The sequence below is a fragment of the Chelonoidis abingdonii genome, chromosome 1 (assembly GCF_003597395.2).
Source record: "Chelonoidis abingdonii isolate Lonesome George chromosome 1, CheloAbing_2.0, whole genome shotgun sequence".
Taxonomy (NCBI): domain Eukaryota; kingdom Metazoa; phylum Chordata; order Testudines; family Testudinidae; genus Chelonoidis; species Chelonoidis abingdonii.
In genome coordinates this window covers 260,871,541-260,892,343 of record NC_133769.1, presented here as the reverse complement: position 1 = coordinate 260,892,343, position 20,803 = coordinate 260,871,541, and the positions used below count along the sequence as shown (strand labels likewise).

Genomic DNA, 20,803 nt, shown 5'->3' with positions numbered 1-20,803 from the left:
GGAAAGGCCAGGGCCGGCATGGGCCAGGGCACAGCTCCCGTGGGCGGACAGCGCCGCGCTGTGTTTCACGTGGGAATCTGCCACCTCCTAGATCGGGCAAAAGGGCTCCGAAGGAGACCAAATCTCACTCCGTCCATTCAGTGCCCACCCACCTGGACTCCTCCCCCGTCCAGAGCCGCACGTGCTCCTGGAGGGGGTTTGAAGAAGTGCCAAGGCGCACCTACACAAATGCCCCCCTGCACTCGCGTGAGTGTGTTTGTGCGCGTGCAACTGGCATGTGCACGCGCTGAATAAGGAGGCGCCTGCACCCGAAATGACCGCGCGCCCCACCGCCATTGCCCAGCTGGCACGTTCAGTTCTGCCGCTGACCTGACTCAGACGCCGCCGAAACCTCCACTTGCCCGCCGTAGTGCTTCTCATGGACTTCTCAGTTGGCTTCCAGAAGTGAGATCGCCCCAGACGTACAATGAGCAGGAGATAACCCTGAGGAGCAAGCACAGCCTGGGCAAAACAGGAACTAACGCCATCCTTGGAAAGAATCTCTTAAGAATGTCCCATTCCACTTACAGTGAAGCTACACTTATTTTAAGGGTCTGCACCATGTATTGAGAGGAGATCCCCTTGCAACGTCTTTTAATCAAACAGAACTGGTGCCCCCTCACTCTGATTTACGTTCTTTACCACTTCCTGGGCTTCATAGGAAGGAGAGACCCGGATCAGCCCTGGAGAAGTGCAACTCCAGTGGGGAAGAAGGAAGGGGGTTACAGCTGGTGGTCACAGGGGTAGCTGGTGGTCCGTGGTTGAACTGCACCCCGCGGGGGCGAGAAGAATGTACGTCCCACATCAAGGGAGCCCCGCATAACCCAGAGAACTAGAGTGAAATGAGCTCTGAAAAAGGGAAAACGAATCTCACAGGAGGAATAGGAGTTAGAGGTCTCACAAGGCTTGGGGAGAGGGCGAAATGAGGGAGGCTACGGGGGACCCAAAGTCCAGGGAAACGCAGCCCGTTGCAAGGCTGAATAAGAAAACGGAACCTGAACAACTCGATTTCTTGCAGTTCCTGTGGGGAGAAAGGGGTCTGTACAGGCCAAACGAAATTTATGGTGACATGGAAAGGGAGTGCTCACCAGGTGGAATGAAGACATTACAGAGATAGGGGGTTAGATCCTTTACTTGTTTACATTGTCAAAGCTCCATTGAAATCAATGGAACTATTACAGTTTACACCAGCTGAGGCTCTGTCTCGGGGATCCCGCGCGGGTTAAAGGAAAGTAGGTCCAGGAAAACGAGAAAGAAGCTCTGCAGAGAGGTAAATATTTAACCACCTCCAAGCAGACAAGGTTTGATCCTAGCTTATGTCATCACCTCTAGGACAATTCCTGAGTTAAGACAGCAAAAGAAGGGAACCTGCAATACGGAGCTGAAGTCATTTTATTCCCCAAAACATTAAAGGGGAGAAGGTTTTTTAGTGCGGGAATATTTTTTATTGCCCAGAAAGGCAAGGCCCGCAGAGGTAGTTGTTTTGTAGCTGGAGACTTCAAAGTTCAGACGTGGTAACGGAAACTGACTACTCCAAAGAATACAATGAAATATTTGTCTGCGGGAAAATATGCAACGGAAGCTACCTAACAGAAGTTTTGAGGCCGTCGTCGTGACAAAAAATGTTGCTGGTTTTGTGGGAATTGGAAACTATTTTGCAGCTTTGCGGTTGGATCAGGAAAACGCTGGTACATTAAGGATGATGGGTATGTATGGTGAGAATCACGCTAACATTGGGCAAATTGGCCTGCGTTTGCGTGAGGACTAAAGCAAATGGACTCAAAATTGCCTCCAACACACGCATGGAAGGAAGAGCGGGAAACAAAGTCTGATCACTTATGTAACACTTCCCGGAGTTTGCCAGCAGCAAGATGAGGGCGGACGTTGAAGCTAAATGTCTTGGAAACGAGACTCACTGAAAATGAAAAGAAAGCGGGAAATATCTTAGGTAGTGGAACATGTACAATTGATAAGAGAACATAACTCTGGAGAACTGAAGAAGTGCAACTTTGAGCTGACAGAAGGGGTCCTGCAGCGTGCAGGGAAGTGTGCCTCTCTCTGGAGGAAAGGACTGTGCATGGGCTGAAGAAATAGAGCAGAGACCACCACGAGGAAATCTAGACTGGAACTAGGGCATTTAAAAAATGGAGGCACTGTCACCGGAAGGAGAGATCGAAAGTTTAGCAAGGGATAGAACTCGCCATAATGACTGAAAACGAGCGCAAACAGCGACACCCTAGATTCTGGGCAGGATAATTTACCAAAGGGGGGTGGGGAATATGGAAACCTTGGTTTTCTGGGCCACATTATAATTGCGCACATTTCACAAATAGCTATTTTATGAAGGCGGAATGCATACAGAGGAATGACATAGAAAGACTATGTTGCAAGAACTTTTTTCTTCATTTGTTCTATCTTAGTTAGGTTTGCAAAATTTAATGGGAGACTCTTCAAGTTGAGAGTTTGCAAACTGTCTTATCGTAAAGGAGACAACGAGTCCTGGGAAGAAAGGCATAATTTTTCAATCACGGTCAAATATAACGCGCTAATTGTAAAAAGGCCAGGCTCTGGGACACTCCAAATCACATTAGGTGTAAATACTCTCTTTGTTTCTCAGAGAGGTTAGCTCAGTGGTTTGAGCACTGGCCTATTAAACCAAGGGTTGTGAGCTCGGTCGTTGAGGGGGCCATTTAGGGAACTGGGGTAAAAAAAACTGGGGATGTGTCCTGCTTTGAGCAGGGGGTTGGACTAGATGATCTCCTGAGGTCCTTTTTATTCTATTTCTCCCCTTTAGAAAAAACGTGAGTAATCAATTATCAATGTTCTGGTTGGCTAAACATATTGAAGTGCTTCCTAACTTTACCTATACCTAGGTAAAGAGCAGACAGAGAGGTTTGTTTGTATTATACGTATGGAGAGTCTACCACTGAGTCACTTCATGGCTCTCAGTCAAACGGTACGTAGTACAGGGTAGCTGGAATTCTTTCCAGATATTAGAATTGGAATTTAGAAAATGAACAGGAAAAATAAAACTCCCATGCTTTGAATTTACTTAAACCTTTAAAGGGGAGATTTTGAGAGAGAGAGAGAGAGAGAGAGGAACACTAGGGCAAGAAGCATCCTTGCAGAACGAAAAGTTTTCCAGCTAGGAAAGCTATACTGGGAAGGGGGGTGAGTGTATATTATAACTAGGTACCACTCCCCAGCGAGATGCAGATCCCAGATGTAGTGAGGGTGTTTAGCTAGAGATAAGTAAACAGCCAAAAATTATTCACAGGAAAAAGTATAAACAAGCAACAAACAATAGTGTGTCACAAATATCATTAGATGGAGAGGGAGGTCTGTAAGCAGGCAGTGCATTCTCAAACTGAGTACTTGGTAAGCCACACTCTGACAGCTGGGGGAAGGATAGTTCAGTGGTTTGAGCATTGAGCTGCTAAACCCAGGGTTGTGAGTTCAATCCTTGAGGTGGCCGCTTAGGGAAGCGGGGATTGGTCTTACTTTGAGCAGGAGGTTGGACTAGATGATCTCGTGCGGTCCCTAACAATCTGTGATTCCCCTAAAAATCTCAGAGATGGGGGAGACCAGTGAGGTGGTCTTTTCCAGCCACGAAAGTTGAGTGGTGGTGAGGGTAGCAAAATGTTAAAGAAAAAAAAACAACTAGTTTAGCATCTAGCAATATAAGAATGGGAAAGGCAAAGAAAAATAAACACGCAAATTGCATTTTTCGAAACATTCTTGTGCTGAGCATCCAGTTAATGTGCTAACTTTGGATAGCTGGAAACCATGGCTAAGAAAGATGCCATTAACATTTCAACTAAACGCTCCTTCTAATACAGCAACGCATAGGTCATAATCTAAATAAAGCCTTTTTATTTGTTTCCCTTTCAATCTGCAGCTGCAGGAGTAAGCCACACATGATTTTCACGAATATACCAACATTCTAGGAGCTATAAAGTGAGCCTAACTAGATAAGTGGTCCAATCTCCAGATGATAAACATGTCAAAAGTTCCAAATACTTAAGATATGAATACCATGTGTTTATTGACAAAGAAAGAGGGATAAATTCATAGACATATTTACTGATGTTGGATTTATACTTTTGTTGTAAAAGAGACATTGCAAACATTTTAAGAAGACGCAGGAAATACCCATACAAAGATCCCATGCTATTTGGCAAAATGGTTGGGCAATAGCTGGAGTGGTAGTTTTCATTACATTTAAACACAAATGCCATGCTTTTAAAGGCAAACTTCAGTGTAAAGTCACCAGATCGTTACTCCTCTAATTACTAACGCGCTGTAGCATGTTCTTGTTCTGTACATCTCTGTGTGTTTATAACTGAAAGTAGCAAATGTTATTTAAGAACTCGCTTCAACTTTTCTATTGTACCTCTGAATGGAAGCTGCCATTTTCCTGCTAACAGACACGAAATTAAAGAGGATAGGGGAAAAAACTTGTTCTGCACTGAGATAATTGGGTACAACCCTGGGTTTGGATTACTACGTTTAGATAAATTTCAGTGCAGTATAACCTCTCCTCGCTGTACCTGTTATCTGAAACTCCTTGTTCAAAATCGGGTCATGTCCCTAGTGTCGATTATTTACACTGAAAATTAGGTTGATTAGCCAAACCTTGGTTGTCAAAAGGTATTTAATGTCTCCAGTTACGTTAATATGGAGTTGAGAATGGGAGCGGGCAGGGTGTAAGTTTAGCTTTGTTTTAACTTAACTTGTATTTGTGTCCTTAGCAATGTCAAGGAATTTCACATGAAAGCCTGAACTGGTCCCATCCATCTCTGCAGGGCGCCTTCCATCCCTGCGAAAGACCTCTGTCCCATCACCCTCCCGCTTCAGCTCAGCATATTAGACTCCACCACTCCTCAGAGACCAGGTGGAATCTTCGTGCTCTTGGCTGGTGATATCTGGAACAGAGGTCGGACTGCACGGGGTAGACTTCGACTAAGTCAGGTTTCGTGTCGAGGTTGCACTCCAGAGTGAGCGGGAGGGTGATGCGGGCCAGTGGTCTAGCCTGGTCCGACAGTACCACACTGGAGAAAGGTAGTGGGAATGCACAGATTGAAAATCCGCTTTCTTTCAGGAAAGGCACAGTTTATCTGACATCGTCTGAAATTCGTGGCCCTGGCTGTAATTAAGCTCAAATCCGCATTCTAAAGCCAGCGCTTTTCCTGTTATCTTCTATATAGGAGTTTCTTCCTTCCCCGATTTCCTATTGACTGGCAACAAAATGGCAACTCCGAGGCACTAAGTTTTTACCTGTCTTTTTTTAAATAACGACAACAATATTTCCTGCTGCTTTTGCGTGAAGTCAGTGAATGTTGGAATTTGGACAGAGCATTGGAGTTCTCCGTTTAACTCCAGTGCTCTGTCCAAATTCCAACATTCACTGACTTCACTCAAAAGCAGCAGGAAAGAAAACCTGCTAATATGTGAGATTTGTGACCAGGAGACATTTTTCCCGTGCATAGAACACAAAATAGAAACGTTAATTTAAATGGACACTTGAGAAAGAAACAAACACATTCACAGGGGAATCTTGCAGTACAATAAACGGCCAAGGGAAAACTCGCCTGTTAAATGAATAGCTCCATTAGGTCAATACCTTTCCTTGTATCGAATCAAAGATACCTCAAATTATAACAGCGTTCTCCTTAATGTTACATCTTAAATATATACATTTCGTATGCGTTTTACGGAATATTGCTGTTTTATCAACACAAGAACAATGACGCGGGAGATGCAGGAAGGAATGCTGCTGCAAGATTTGCTACTTGGATAATTTCTTCAAGGACAATTTCTTTCCAAATAGTGCCTAAGGAGATACAAAATCAGAATTTAGTGTATGTCTAGCATAATCTTTTAAACTTCAAAATAAACACAATCCCATAAACACTATTCTCAAATCGTCCAAGTATTCTGGAAACTTTACAATACAATTATTGCAAAGTACTAAGATCAGTACCACTGACCCTTCAACCATACTGCACAAATATTGCCAAATTGAATTCCCCTATTATTTCTCGGAGCCAGCAGACTGCGGGAGTGGGGGGTGAAGAAGAGCTCTTTTTTTAAAGTGAAAGACATTTCAGAAGCCTATAGGAAAACGGTCCAAAGCTAGCTAGATTAGTATTGTCTCTTGTTCAACCTACATGTCTCCTGCAGGTTATTTTTTCTCTAGTACAGATGTAATTTAATAGTTGAGGTTGATATTGTTTCACTTTCAGCTATCTGCGCTATACTCCGGTCTCGTTCCACGCTAGACGATTACCTTACTATCCTATATGCACAATTTAAAGGGAATTACCTATTACTTCAATTATTTGTTTCTTATCAACTGATGTTACACTACAAGGATTTGCATTGAAAGGACACAAAGAAGGAGCAAGTCATGGCACATTGCCAAGTAAAAGAGTAATGTTCTGGTGAATTTAAACTAAATAATTTACTGCTGTATAAAAGTGGAAAAGTGGAAGGTGAACCCTTTGACCAATAAATCTCTTCTGCATGTGAAACCCTTATCTTGTCCCCTCCAATATATTCCACACTAGGAAGCCATCATCATTGGCTCTGGTTTGTTATTTGTAAACCTTGATCTTCTGCACTCGGTGTCCTAAATATGGATAATTAGCATCAGTTTATCACGCCTCTGCATATTTTCTCTTCTCTCCAAACATGCATGCTTCTATTGGCTGCCATTCTGTCACAGAAGATTATGGAGACAGATTGCAGAGAATGAATGTGCTAAACGAGATTAGGAAGGAATAGAAATAGCAACTTGGCCAATAAATTCCTCGTGAGAGCCTTATCATACAATTACACGTTGACTTGTTTCACACACTCCCAGCCTCTTAATCCAACGCCCCCACCAAGAATAAAATTTCACTAATTTCTGAATTACTGCATAGCCTCATGACTTGTCACCGAGAATGGCTGGAAGAAGCAACACGGTTGAAAATAGCACATCCAACTTCCAAAAGGAAAAGAAACGTCCAAGGCAGAAATAGGTGGCGGTTTAAACCATTTGTAGGCATATTTAGAAGTGTTCGAGCCTCCACGGTTTCGCGTGGCAAGACTTCACCACGAAACACGGGCGCCTTTGCTTTTACCTCCAAACCATTGTTTTTTAAAAAAGACACCGAGCTGATGCTGTTAAATTGTTTAAAATTACCGTTTGCTGCACTGAAATATTACTGCTAAACACTGTACAGAGGCGCCAGACAGCTATTGCAAAAATACTTACTTCTCTTACTGGTTTCTTCAACGTCGCTGAAATTAATGTTGTCAATTAGGAATAGGTTAAGGGTATCCTAACACTGTTGGGACAATATTCGTGTGCAGTTACATGAGGGTAGTTGTCTACTGAGATCTTTGGGAATAGTTGCAAGCAGTGAAATGGATAAGATCTTTTCAGCGAGGAAGTATTAAACCATGACATATTATTTAATATTAAAAAATCAAATCAACCCACCTATGGAGGTAGGGACAGTGAAAAAAAATCTATTTTTTTAAGACACTAAAGACGTATTACTCACTCCAGCCCAGAACATGTATACGTCTTGCATAGCGATGCTACTGTTTGTGGTACTGTTGCTTTAGTTATTTTGGATACATGGAGACAACAAAAAAAAAATCAGAAGTCCCATAGTGACACCCCAACTCAACGGAACTAAACTAAATACAATTAGATTGTGTCCTACAACTTGTTTAATGGTTTTAGCAGATTTAAGATGTTGACAACTTTCTGTTATTATAAAATGACTGCTTTAAGGAGACCTTAGCTGTATGAAGGGAGTTATTTTTCAAACTAAAAGTGAGTCGATAGCTGCCTACGCATAAGCCAGACCTTCAAAGCATGAGTTAAACTATGAAAAAGTAGTGTCAAGTGCTTGCAAGTTGAGTGGCACCATTTATGCTGTACGCTAGCCCTGTGTCACGAGATGCTGAATAAGTTTAATGCAGCAAGACTTTATATTTTAATTACTTCGCAATAACAGGTGTAAAGTAAAAAGCGACAAAGAGTCCCGTGGCACCTGATAGACTAACAGAAGTATTGGAGCATGAGCTTTCGTGGGTGAATACCCACTTCGTCAGATGCATGTAGAGTAGATTCCAATCAATACTGAAGAAAAGAAAATATGGCTAATTGGGAACTTTTCTTAAAACAGCTAATCCTGGTGGGAAAGAATAAAATACTCTATATAATATATTGTATCATAAAACTCTACCGAAAATAAATGATACTGGAATGAAAGTGGCCACCTTTGGAATTTTGGGTAACATGACACCCTGAACTGCAAAACAGAGCATACATACCTGTTGGTCAGGCATTTTGCATCAGTGGGGCCTGGAGGCAGGTACCCTCACCCTCGGGGATAGTATCTGTAGATACTTTGCTATAAGTAAACAATACATTAAATCATTTAAAAACCCTTCCTGCAAATATATATTTAGACCCAAGACAATGGGCATGTATGGAAACTCCTGTCGCAACGTCCCTGGGCCCCTAACACGTCGAATCAAAGAGGATTTTGTTTAGATGAGTCTTACACATTGTACAGCTTTTTAGTGGTTTGTTTGTAATTCAGCTTTCTCTTACTTTCCCACTGATCCTTGCCCAGGCTTCCTTCCCCACATTGCAGCATGTCCACCTGCAAAATTGTCTACAGCTGCGGGTCACCTTCCTCCACAGCCTTAAAACCATAATGTTGCTGAAAATATTGAGACGATAAGCCTGACCTGGGGAAGGTGATAGATACTAAGTGAGGAAGCTCCGATACCTGTGTGTTACAACAGCAGTCTTTGCAATCTGCCATCAGGTAAAGTGATATTAACAACGTCCCCCCGCCCCCAACACACACACTTTTTTTTCTTTTTCTTTTTCTTTTTTTTTTGTGTATCCCCTGAATTGGTAGTTACATCAGGGAGAGGCGTTTGCCATTAATCTGGGAACAAACTGCTAACCTCGGTGACTGGTATTTTAGCTTTTCTTTTCTCACTTTTCTTAGTGTGGGGAAAGCAGTAAAGCTTGTGTGGACTGATTGTGAGGGGCTCTGCTGGAATTTGGCAGCCCAAAGGCTTGGAGAGCAGCCCCATGCTGACTGCTATTCAGCGGGCCAGTTTTCCGCGAGCTTTGGAAGTTTCACTCAGCCGTGCACTCAATGGCTTCACAAAGCTGATTACAAGCTTCAGCGCATTCCTGAAGGAGCCAAAAGCGACGCAGGTGCAAACGAGCCGAGGGAGCCCCTTATCCCGGTGACAGAATGGGACAAGCTGGGAAAGGCTTGGACCACACAAATCCAAGGCTCACCAGGCAGCAGCAAGCCTGCCTTGGGAACCGGGAGTCATTAGCCGCTCCATTCAGCGGGGACCCAGAAGCAGCGGCACATACCAGCGTTGGGGACAGCTCCCCGGTCCCTCTGTCCCAGGAGACAGCAGCAGCTCTTCACCTGACACCTCCTCCCCAGTTTATTCCATCCGCCTTCCCTTTAAACTAGCGCATAGCTGCTACCTTGCGTCTATTACTCAGCCTCCTTCCGTCTCCCTATTGTAACTCAACGTACAATAGCTTTTAGCCTCACAGCATGAAATATCTATGCTTGTTTCTCTTTAACCCAACACACATGAAATCTCCCTTCCCCCTCCTTCTTTATATAAAATATTGCTCAAGGGTCTAACTTGAAATCCAGCATGGAAAATGAGCTGATCCTAAATGGCAGCCTCTTGATTGAAGTTCCTTAACACCACATTTTAAAGTGTGTCTTTTAATGGAACATTTCAGGGAGAAATAAGCAGATCCTGTATCGGTCTCCCCAGCCCTCTAGGTAAATCCAAGTCCCATATAACCTTCCTGCAACTGTCAATATCTAGTCATTGTTTTCCTGCACAATGAATGCAGCCCCCAGTCCCTGGCCTGCCTCCTTCCCGAGTGAGAGTGGGGATGAGGTGGGAAGGAGTCGAGGAGGGGGCTCTTTTTTGGCTGAAATGAGGCGTTGCTGGATTTTATTTGGGGTTACTGGGAGACGCACCCTCTCCCCCGTTCCTGATTCCCCTCGCCTTTCCCTCAACCAGGCGAAGAAGCCGCAGTTTACTTTGCGGTGAAATTTATGACGGCCCTTCCCTGCTATCAGTTACTGAGAAATCAGCCTTTCCTGTAGGAAGGAGAAATAATCAAGTGGCTTTCAGTCTGGGGAACCTCGGATTCGAGCGTGCACAATGCAGCAGGGGAATTGCAGGACTGCTGGTCACTAGTTTCATATGCAAATAGGACCAGCCTCCAAGTTACTAGGATTTTTTTTTTTAAGGACTGTATTATTGTGTTGATTTTTAACAAGCTCCCTCTCCCCCACATGCCCTCCCTTTTCTTACAGCGAGGGGCTCATTGTTGCTACCTCTTCCTTGGGGTGCATTTCCTCCTGGTTTAGCGGCTGTCCCGCCTCCATGTTAATTTCGCCCCATGGAAATGAAGGCAGACTGGCGGGTCGCTAATATTAAAGAGATCTCCCAGTCCCTGGGCTCTCTCGCCCTTGTAGTGGCCATGCCCTCGCATGATCGTGGTGTGCTCCTGGCATGGCAGAGACATGAAATCTCCCCCTCCCACTGAAACCCCCAAGTTCTCGTTTTCTTTCCTGTTTGCGGAACGTTGGGGGGGGCAGGCAGTAGTGCGTTTGCTTGTGTGGAGCACACCGCCTGCAAGCGGTTGCCTTGGCAGAAAGGTGCAGCTTTCTGATGTTCTTTTGTCTGATAACTAATTCAAGTTAATGCGATCTTTATGTAAAGCTAACAGCGGATAATTGTCTATTTTCTCGCCAACAATCTCCATCACAATCACTTATCTGGAAACCTGCGGTTGTATTAATCGCTATATTCCCCGAGATAAGCGTCTCTCGAATTATCAGTAAACACTAGAGGGAAATTAAACAAACTCCAGAGCCACTTACGTTTCCTCTGCAGCTTTAACCCCATCGATTGGGGGTGGGGGTGGGGGTGGGGATAAACAGAAAATCTGGGACCTAATACAGAGCTAGGTCGGAGTAGATGAGAGGTAGGGGTGCAGGGGAGATGGGCCTGATTTTGTTTGTTTGTTTTAGGTGACTTTTGTGTTTGAGAAATACAGCAGCAAGCTCTGTTCAGTGTCTGGGGCTCTGCCTTTTGTAGCATGTGGGACTTTACAGGGAATTCCTGTTAATTACGTAATTAAGTGTATTAGAAGCTTCAGGGGAAAAAAAAGAAGGTAGGAGATAATGCATCGAGAGATTAAGAAAAGTTGTATGGCTTTAGTTGGGTTATACCAGGGAGGAAGGAGCCCTTCCTTCTGAAAATTTCCATATTAGCAATTTTTTGGCAATATTTATACTAGAGAGTTATTTAAACCTCAGGAGAAAAAGAGCGAGAGAGTGAAACTACGGTGGGAATATGTTTTACTGCTTAGATCCCATCAGTTCTGTTAGGTGTAAAGAAATTATAGCAAATCGTTCTGGAAACCCCTCAAGGGAAAACATACTCGTATGGCAAAGATTTTGTCTTTTTGAGATGAAGTCAAAACAGCAGTGTTGAATGAAGTGTGTGCGTGTGTCTGTGAAGCCAGGGACAGTACAGAGTTTTCAACTTTTGAAGAGGGGAACGCGTTTAATGCGTCCTCTCCTCAATCCTGATCCTCGCAGATAACCGCTTTCTATCTGCCAACTCAGAAAACACTCCCTTCATTTTTCTGGAAAATAGAGGATTTCAGAGTGAAGCTGCGCGCTGCTTATTAATAATCACTATCACATTTAGCATTTGTATAGGGGCTTTATATGTTCATAGCGCTTTAAAAACATTAATTAGTTAATCTTGCCATTTGGTTATAGAGCAGGCAACAAAGAACTGTAAAACAGGACTTTTGTCCTGTGGTTACATTTATTTATAAGCAAACTTTTACATATAAAAGCCTTTAATTAAGCAGCTCTCTTTTTGGCCGGGGGCGGGGATGGAGGGGGAATAGATACTTCTGTGATATTTTTATATGTAAAGGCATAATGTTTCCATTAACAGCTGATTAGCTCTTTCTAATTAGTAAAACTGCTTAAACTCTGCGGTCGTTTGTTCCTCTTGAGCTTCAGGTTCCCAGGGTAGCTTTTTCTTATGGCATTTGAGAATCATCCCACTTCATCTCTCACCTGAATCTTGTCATCTCTGCCATCTTGAAGTGATCTGTGAACAATGCAGGTCCCTCGGACAGCCCAAGCTGGTCAATCAGGCAGAACAGACTATGCAAATGCAATGGAAAGGCGAAGCGATGGAGAACACTGGCTCCCATTGTCTTGAGAATTTCAAAGCGAAGCCCAGCTGCAGCAGCGTTGCTGTCTCGGACCTTGGTTGCTACTCTAATGTCATCATTGCAAAACATCAGATTTTGAAAACTATACACTCTGAATGCATGAGCAGCCCTCTGCAAAGATTTCACTGTTCCGTACCACGTTTGTGAGGCACAAAAACCTAAGATTGCTTAGGGAAGAAGTCGGGGAGGAGATTCGAGCACCATTATTTGATAAGATTCAGTGTCCTCTTATTATTCAATCAAATACTATTAGACAGCTGTTGTGAATCTGATGTTAAATGTTCTCCCCTTAGTTTTGTTGCAAAGTGCCCCCATTTCCTGGTGCCTCTAGAGTCAAATCAGTTGTCGGTTATCTTTAACTTAGTTTATATTGTGTCGTAGCAGTTTTTGAGGAGATCTAACTAGCTTGCTCCAGTCTTGGAAACTGCCAGTGAAATATTCCTTAAATCTTTGCTTGCAGTTCTTAAAATATGTAAAGCATTTCAGGGTCAAATAGACTATGTCTCTGCAAGTAATTAATCCAGAAACGTAGTTATGTTTTAATGAAGGCTTTGGCATTTTTGACCAATCAGTTTTTAATTATCTTAAATAGCTGTCCCTATTAAATATATATTAAAGCCCTGCTTAAGATCTTCAGTTTCCAGTGTGAGGACCACAGTTAAATTACTTAGATGCTACATGAAAATAAAACTTCATCTTTGTAGAGTTTAAAGCGGTTGAATTGTTAATGTGTATTTTTCAAGGACTAGATCGCTGAACATGTTTCACTTACAATTTCTTTTCCTTTTCTTTTGCCTTTAGATGACTTTTGTGATCACCATGTGGTTAGCTGAGGAAACGCCTCTCTCAAACGCCTTCATGTCAGGAGACTGCATCTAGGAGCATCCGTCTATGTAGCCAGTGTCTCGCCCCCTCACTTTCTCAGTTATCTTTCAGGAACGAATGCACATGTATATTGACTATCTTACATTATTCAATGGTGGGATACTCACACATTTTAATGCAGACTTTAATTTAGAACAGAGTATGTTTAGTATTCACATGAGAATGGGGAAGAAAGTATCATCTTGATAAAATAACTAATCTTCAGTGAAACCTAATCGTATTTTTTGCAGTAGCATATAAATTTGAACTGACCTTTTCTGTTCCCTACCTTAACTCTCTTACTGTAAAGGAGGTGATGTTTTCGTGAACAATACGAGTTCCAGGAAAGGGGTCAGACAGGTGTTAATACTGAAGTTATCTTGGATTAAGGAATTCCTATTAAAAGTCATGAGCCTCTTGAATTTACGCCTCGTCATTTTCAGAATAAAGTGACTGTGGCGCTAAGAAAAAATAGATGGGATTACCGGAAAGAAAAAAGAACCCCAAAAGCAAATGAGCTCAATACATTAGAACAGTTGTGTCATTTGATCTTCTGGCTGCAAGCTTTCCACTTAAGCAAAGAGAAACCCGTTTCCAATCCTTAGTACACAAAATAGAAATTATGGTTTAAAAGGCAGCCAGAGAAAAAGTCAACAAAAAAAGGCCAGTCTCGTGAAAATTACCGAATGAGGAAAGGGAACACACAGCCCTCACTCCTCCAGCCCATGCCTTGTCACTGGTCATGTTTAAGTGGAAATTGTGTATGTTTTAAATTCTGCACCGTTTCTCTCAAATAGATTCCCGGGAGGATATCTCCCCAAGGCCTTTTCTCCACAGTAAAGCTGACCACTGAACAAATAAGACGTTCAATGTCCGCAGCCGGAAGACGCCCTGGGTATATACCTCAGTTCCCGCTGGCCTTAGCTAACCCGAAATGCAGACCACCACAGACAGCCAATGCTGCTTATCGAGGAGGTCTCAGAATCCGGGTCCCAGCCCCAGCAGGGAAAATTTGTTCACATCTTAGCTCTCCACTGCTGTTTTTAGTCCGCTAGCTCAAGCCAGAGTCAGTTGACCCGGGCCAGCCGCGGGTGTTTAATTGCTGTGTAGAAAGACGTACCCAAGTCCAGCCGTGGGATTTGTTTTGCAGTGTAGGCATACCCCTCAGCCAACAGATAAAGCGATGTTTCCATGGGTCCACCACGGGTGCATGGGCCACATACTCTGCTGGCATAAACCAGCGCAGCTCTAACTGGAGCTCCGCCACTTGACCCTAGCAGAGAATTTGGCTTCCTAGCTAACTAGTACGTTGGGCAGAGGGGACGATTGTAGTTGATAAAGAGGTTCAGCTGTCCCTCCGCTCACATGTTGTCTCTTATCTTGCTGGTCAAGACCCCTCTCTGCCACCTCCAGCCCGGGAAGGGAACTCCATTGAAAGACCCTGCCCAGGAACCTGGCCAGTCACTATAGTCTTTAGTATTACTTTTTAAAACCGGGCCTTGGCCGGCCACCTGTGGTGATGCGCTTGTTTCTGTTTACACTGGAACCCCGAAGCAGATCGGGAGCCCCAGCGCGAGGAAGAAGCTTAAAGGTGACGAAAACTTCCGTCTCTCCCTGCTGAGCGGGCTCCCCTTCCAGAGAGCAGCCGGGCTCTCCCTGGGAGCGAACCCCCTGGCGTGGCAATGGCGAGCCTGGATCTGTGTCTTCCAGGGGCTGGGGGACGAGGATGGAGCGATGCTAGGTCCGGAGAGAACTTAGTCGAACCAGGAGGATGACAGCTGGGGAACTGGGGAACATTCTCCCTTGTTTCATGCACCAAAGTCCTCCATTAACCCCCTCTCCAAAGCATACTTTCTCCCCAAGCCCAAAGCCTTTCAGAAAGGAGCATTGCCACATCCCTGCGCCACCGCACTCCTGCCCAGGCGCCAGGGGCAGCGCTCTGAGCTGGTTTGATCGGGTCCTCATTGGCTTGTACCCTCTTTGTATGCTTGTACACTCCGGAGCATGCTGCCTCTGCCTCCCGCCTGTCATACCATTACATGATGTGACTTTGGCACGGGTGGCTACCGAGTTTCCCAGATTTCATCCCCTACAATACCCGGGGTGGCAGTCACATTATTGATAGGACGTCCCAAACCAACTTTAGCTAAACCTGTATCCTTCCCCCCGCCCACCGTCACCCAGAGCGTCTTCTTCATCTGTTGGCTCTGCATCTGCTCCCAAGCTAATATTTAAAGCACGTCAGCTGGACTCTTACAAAACGCAACTTCATCTGTGCTCACAACTTTCCACTTCCGCCCCCTTCCCCCACCCGCAGCACCCCTGGTACATTCAGCCACAGTTATCTCTGCTCGTGCACTGACTGTATTTTTTTATCATCCGAGGCTGTGTAGTGCCATCTGGCACACGCACACATGGGGGACGAAAATCATATAGTCAGTGAATGGAGCATACAGGGGTATGCCTTTTCTTTCTTCCCGCAGTGTCTGTTTAAAATTATGCAGCGGGGCTAAATGAACAATTCGCCCTCATGGCAAACGATCAGAAATACCAATCATGAAATTAAAAATCACTGTGGAGAAGCGACTCCAAGAATGGACAAGAAAGTGCTTTCCTCTGAAATATTGCCTTGTATGTTTCCTTTCACCTTACGTCCTAATAAGGAACAAAATTCCTTCAAGATGTTATGCTATCTCTGTTTCTTTCTGGATCTTTATTGATCTTTCAACTAGCCTATTCAAATATGAGGCATATACTTTAAATAAGTGGCGCATATTAAACATCACTCCTCATATACACGAGTTCATCACACTGTGGATCAGGTTGCAATCCTTGAGCCCTTTCTCAGTTTTACTGCTATTGTACAGTGAGCGCAATACAAATGTTTCCAATAGGTTCAGTGCAAGCTAGAAGCCAAAGCATAGCCGCCTTATTTCAAAGCTACTGTAGTTTTATAACAGAGATATATAATCAAAGCGTCTTTCTTTCATGAGAATGCAAATAGTGTAACATTATCGGAGATGCCTTGTGGAGAAAACTACACAATGTATTGTATTACTTGATTCATTTTCTTTCAATTTTTACTTTAATTCTGCCTAATTACTGTATTATGATCTAAGTCAGCAATCTTAAATTAACTATCAACTAAACTTTTGAAGAACCCCTGCAAGTGCTAGATAATGATGAAATTTAAATTATTACAAGTTATTGTGTAATGTCTACACAGTGGAAAAGCGAACCTGATATTTTCATTTCACTCGCTCACATCTCATTAGGTTTTTCTTGTTTCATTTTTCAGCAGACAATTCTCTGCTTTTTCTACGATATTACAAATAGAGAAAACATTTGTGGGTATTTTGTTTTCCGCATTGGAGGAAGACGGTGCCAAAAGGAGAATGAAAATATCTCCCATCCCAGCCAGGATTCTGAACTAGGCAGACTTATTCAGATGGGCAGCTGAATGATACATACATATCCATGCATGCACATACGCTGTGATAAGGCTCTTTTCTTATCCTGTTGAAACAGACTAGTGGATTTCAGGACACCTCGTAACAGCTCTGCGCATGGATTTGGGTCTGATCTCACACATTTTAACTTTAGGATACTCCTGGTTTAGGACCTAATCCAATGCCCTTTGAAGTCAATAGAAAGATTACTTCCATGGGCTTTGGATCAGGTCTTTACTCCAGTGTCATTTAGATCAGAATCTCATCTCTTCTTCTCTCTATATTTATTCTCCCATGAACTCTGATTAGTTATGGAACAAATTAGAAATGCTCAATTAGAAAAACAAGGTCGAGTTTAATTTATAGCAAATAATGCTTGATATATAATCAGGGGTTGATTGCAACAATAAAAACTGTATTTTGCTATATGTTTCTGATTACCTCCTATTATTTTAGGGTGCAGGGGGGGTATTTTTACGTGTGTATGCTCGTTGCTTTATTTTTTGGCTACAGTGGGGGTGGCGGTTGTGTAACTAACAAGTGAAAGAAGAAACTATTGTCAAATACAATGTATGACAAATTCATTGCAACAAGTCAAATCATTTAAATAATGGTTTTTCAATAAATGCCAAGAGCGCAATCCCACATCTTCCTTGATTGAAGCTGCTATGTAACGTGTAAGAAAACGATGAAGGGAGACTTTTTATGCAGTAGTCTATGGTGCCTGTTACAGTTGTTAAGCACTTCATTAGAAATTCAGCAAGTCTTACCAAAGGGGGTCATAAACAACCGCAATTAAAAACTCAACTCTCTCTCGTCTTCGTACGGTGACGTGTATAGAAAAATTTGTTTGTTTTTTTTTTGATGACTCATTAGCTCTAATTAAACTTTATATGTGGAAGCTAAAATGAAAAGCAAAAGGAAAGCCTCTGTTTACTGTCAGATGTTGCCGTTCTACTTTGGAACCAAGAGAACTGCTTCAAACACCACCAGTAAAAGAGATCTTAAAGAGAAGGCACCAGCATCATACTGCAGTGGTAAAACAAAACCCTTCTTTGCTGTAAGTGTTGACCGGAAACAAAGCTGACAATCTCCACCTCTGTTTATTTTATACTGTAGGGCCCAAGTTCAATTACTGCCAAGTCTTGTAGTAAGGGTCCTAGTGTACAAAGAATACAAAGGTTCTACATTTTCAAATATTCAGAGTGGCGGTTCTCTGGATAAATAATCGAAGCTGTTCTACATTTAGTCAATGATCAGAGTGATAGTTCCACATGTTGAAATTATCTTGTGCCAGCTACATTGATTGAAAAAGCACTACAGACAAAAATGGTCTTATTACAAGATGTTTCAAAAGTAGATAAGAGTGGAAAGATACCCTATCATAAATGAGTGACCTTATCTAGATTCTAATATGGTGGTAAGTACATTATAAATGGCTGGCAACTGAAACAACTCTTAATATAAACCCTAAGTCCCGGGAAAGTTTTCAATATTACAAATGGCTGGAGATGTTATTTCGTAACAAATGCTTTCAATATAGGACTCAGTTTTTCCTATTTATTTCTCTTGTCCTGTCCCTCACATGGCCCGGGGATTAGGCGAGCCTGGATTTATTGCAAACTTTGTTACTGTTTTACTGCGATTGTTTGGATCATCCCAGGCAAATGTGACTGCTGAAACTAATGACTGAGCATCCACTGTGTTAGTGCTCTTTCCTGGTTATCTAGTTATTATTTATTTCCTGCTTCTCCTATTGTTTCTTTTTTTGTGAAGAGTCCTGTTAGCTGTGATAAAATTCCATATAACATGGCTGACACGCCACAGGTTGGTTAAAAAGGGTAAACTGAATGATAACAGAAAGAACATATAAAGAATCCATCAGAGCAGTCAGTAGGACAATACAATGTATTTTCACTAGACACCTCTTCACTACTGGATTAGTCACTTCACAAATGAGCAGATGACACATAACTCACATGAGTGGGGACTCAGTTGTTTAGGTCCTTTGGTCACCAGTGTAAATGAACTGGCAGTGCACTCACCATTATATAAGCTCTTCATGTTTATGGCGCCACCCTGTATTTCTTGCACTTTCAGTACTCACTAGGAGTTTGGAGTGTGTAAGTAATTCAGGAGAAGGCGTCAATCCAGGGAGTCATATACTTGGTTGGGATTGTTTTTAAATGATTACTATGGATATGAATAAAGACACTGACATAGCCAGGTGGTCAAAGCTAGGAGGCCAGAGGTACACTGAAATAGTTTTAAAAGGCAATCTTTCTGTCAGCACACAGGCTAGTGCATGCCAAAATGCTTTTTCTCCTTCTGTGCTAGATATCCCTGGAGCTTGTCTCCAGGGCTCATGTTAGCAAGATTTCCAGTCAAAAGATCAGATTCCCTTTCAAGGACTAAGCGAAACTGACAGCATGAAATCTGAAAATTCCTGATACTGTTAATAAGGAAAAGGAGAGTTTGTAAGGCTATTACAGTGATTCTAGGAGCTACAGAATGGGATCCAAGAGTCCAAGATTCTAGCTCAGGGGTGGCCAACCTGTGGCTCCGGAGCCACATGCGGCTCTTCAGAAGTTAATATGCGGCTCCTTGTATAGGCACCGACTCTGGGCCTGGAGCAACAGATGCCAACTTTCCAGTGTGCTGGGGGGTGCTCACTGCTCAACCCCCGGCTCTGTCACAGGCCCTGCCCCCACTCCACCTCTTCCCATCCCCTCCCCTGAGTCTGCCATGCCCTTGCTCCTCCCATCCTCCCCGAAGCCTCCTGCATGCCACAAAACAGCTGACCAGGAGGTGGGGGAGGGAAGCGCTGATCTGCGGGGCAGCCTGTGGATGGGAGGTGCTGACAGAAGGAGCAGGGAGAGGAACTGATGTGGTGCTGCTGACATATTACTATGGCTCTTTGGCAATGTACATTAGAAAAATCTGGCTCCTTCTCAGGCTCAGGTTGGCAATACCTGCTCTACCTTTTGCCACTTAACTATGTAGTTTCTGACAGCTATTATATATATTTATCAAACCCTTCCCTGAGACCTGATCCCATAATTATTGACTGAAATAAATGAAGTTCAGATCCAAATTCTATCCTCACATATAAATGTTTAACTTTGGGAGATCTCTCTCTGAGACTGGGAAAGAGGAAATGTTATCATATTCTGCACTTTGCTGTTCATGCGCATAGATCTATGGGTAGGCAACAATTTCCATGTCTGGGCTTTGGTCAAGCAATGATATAGGCCTCTAATTTTGCATTTATGTATCAATTAGGCATCTTGTTTTGCCTGCCCAATCCAGGATTAGTCTGCCAGAGGTAAATTCAGACCAGCCCTAAACTGGCACAGCTCTATTGGCTTCGGTGGAGTTGCCTTGCTGAGGGTTGAATTTATTCCAAAGTCACAGAGCATTTACCAGACATAAAAGAGATCATCATAATTTGATAATCACAGTCTGAATCTGAATCAACAGAATTCCTACACTTTGCCCATCTGTACACAGGATCAGGCAGTAGAACTGTTCTCAGATCCTAAATAAGGGCCTGACCCAACACCCCTCAAAGTCAGTATATAGATTCCAATTTTTTTACTTCAGTGAGCTTAATATCAGGCTTATGCATAATATTCTACCCTTATTCTACATCATTGATTGTTCTGTGCCAAAAAACAGGTTAGACTATGGCCCTATGAGTGTTAGAGTCACAAATAAATCAATTTATCCCAGCAGTACCATACAGAATTATATATCTGGCCACTGCATTATGTAGTAATATTTTATTGGATAAGTAATTGTTATAGATTTTTTAAGGCCAGAAGAGACCATTGTGATCACCTAATTTGACTAGAGATAGGGAAAAAAATTGGATGAACCTTTTTTCAATGAAAAATGTACATTTGGGTTGACCAAAACATTTTCTGAATTCATGTCAAATTGGTGAATTGTTTTGGCTGAATTTTTTTTTAAAAAGTCAAAACATTTCATTCTAACATTTCCCAAATGAAATACTTTAAACTTTTTAAATTCAAAATGGCTTTTCATTTCCAAACAACTTGTCATTTTTAATTTTGTTTCCTTTTTTAAAAAAAAAAATCCTCAAAAATGAAAT

At 42.8% G+C, this 20,803-nt stretch overlaps 1 long non-coding RNA gene across 1 annotated transcript in view; it reads left to right on the top strand.

The window, feature by feature from the left end:
• The window catches only part of LOC116831671 (uncharacterized), a 31,205-nt gene extending 17,543 nt beyond the window's left edge, over positions 1 to 13,662 (top strand). The window contains exon 2 of the long non-coding RNA XR_004375268.1: positions 13,178 to 13,662. This is a non-coding gene — a long non-coding RNA (uncharacterized LOC116831671). The remainder of the gene's footprint in view (positions 1 to 13,177) is intronic.
• Positions 13,663 to 20,803: the final 7,141 nt, after the last annotated feature.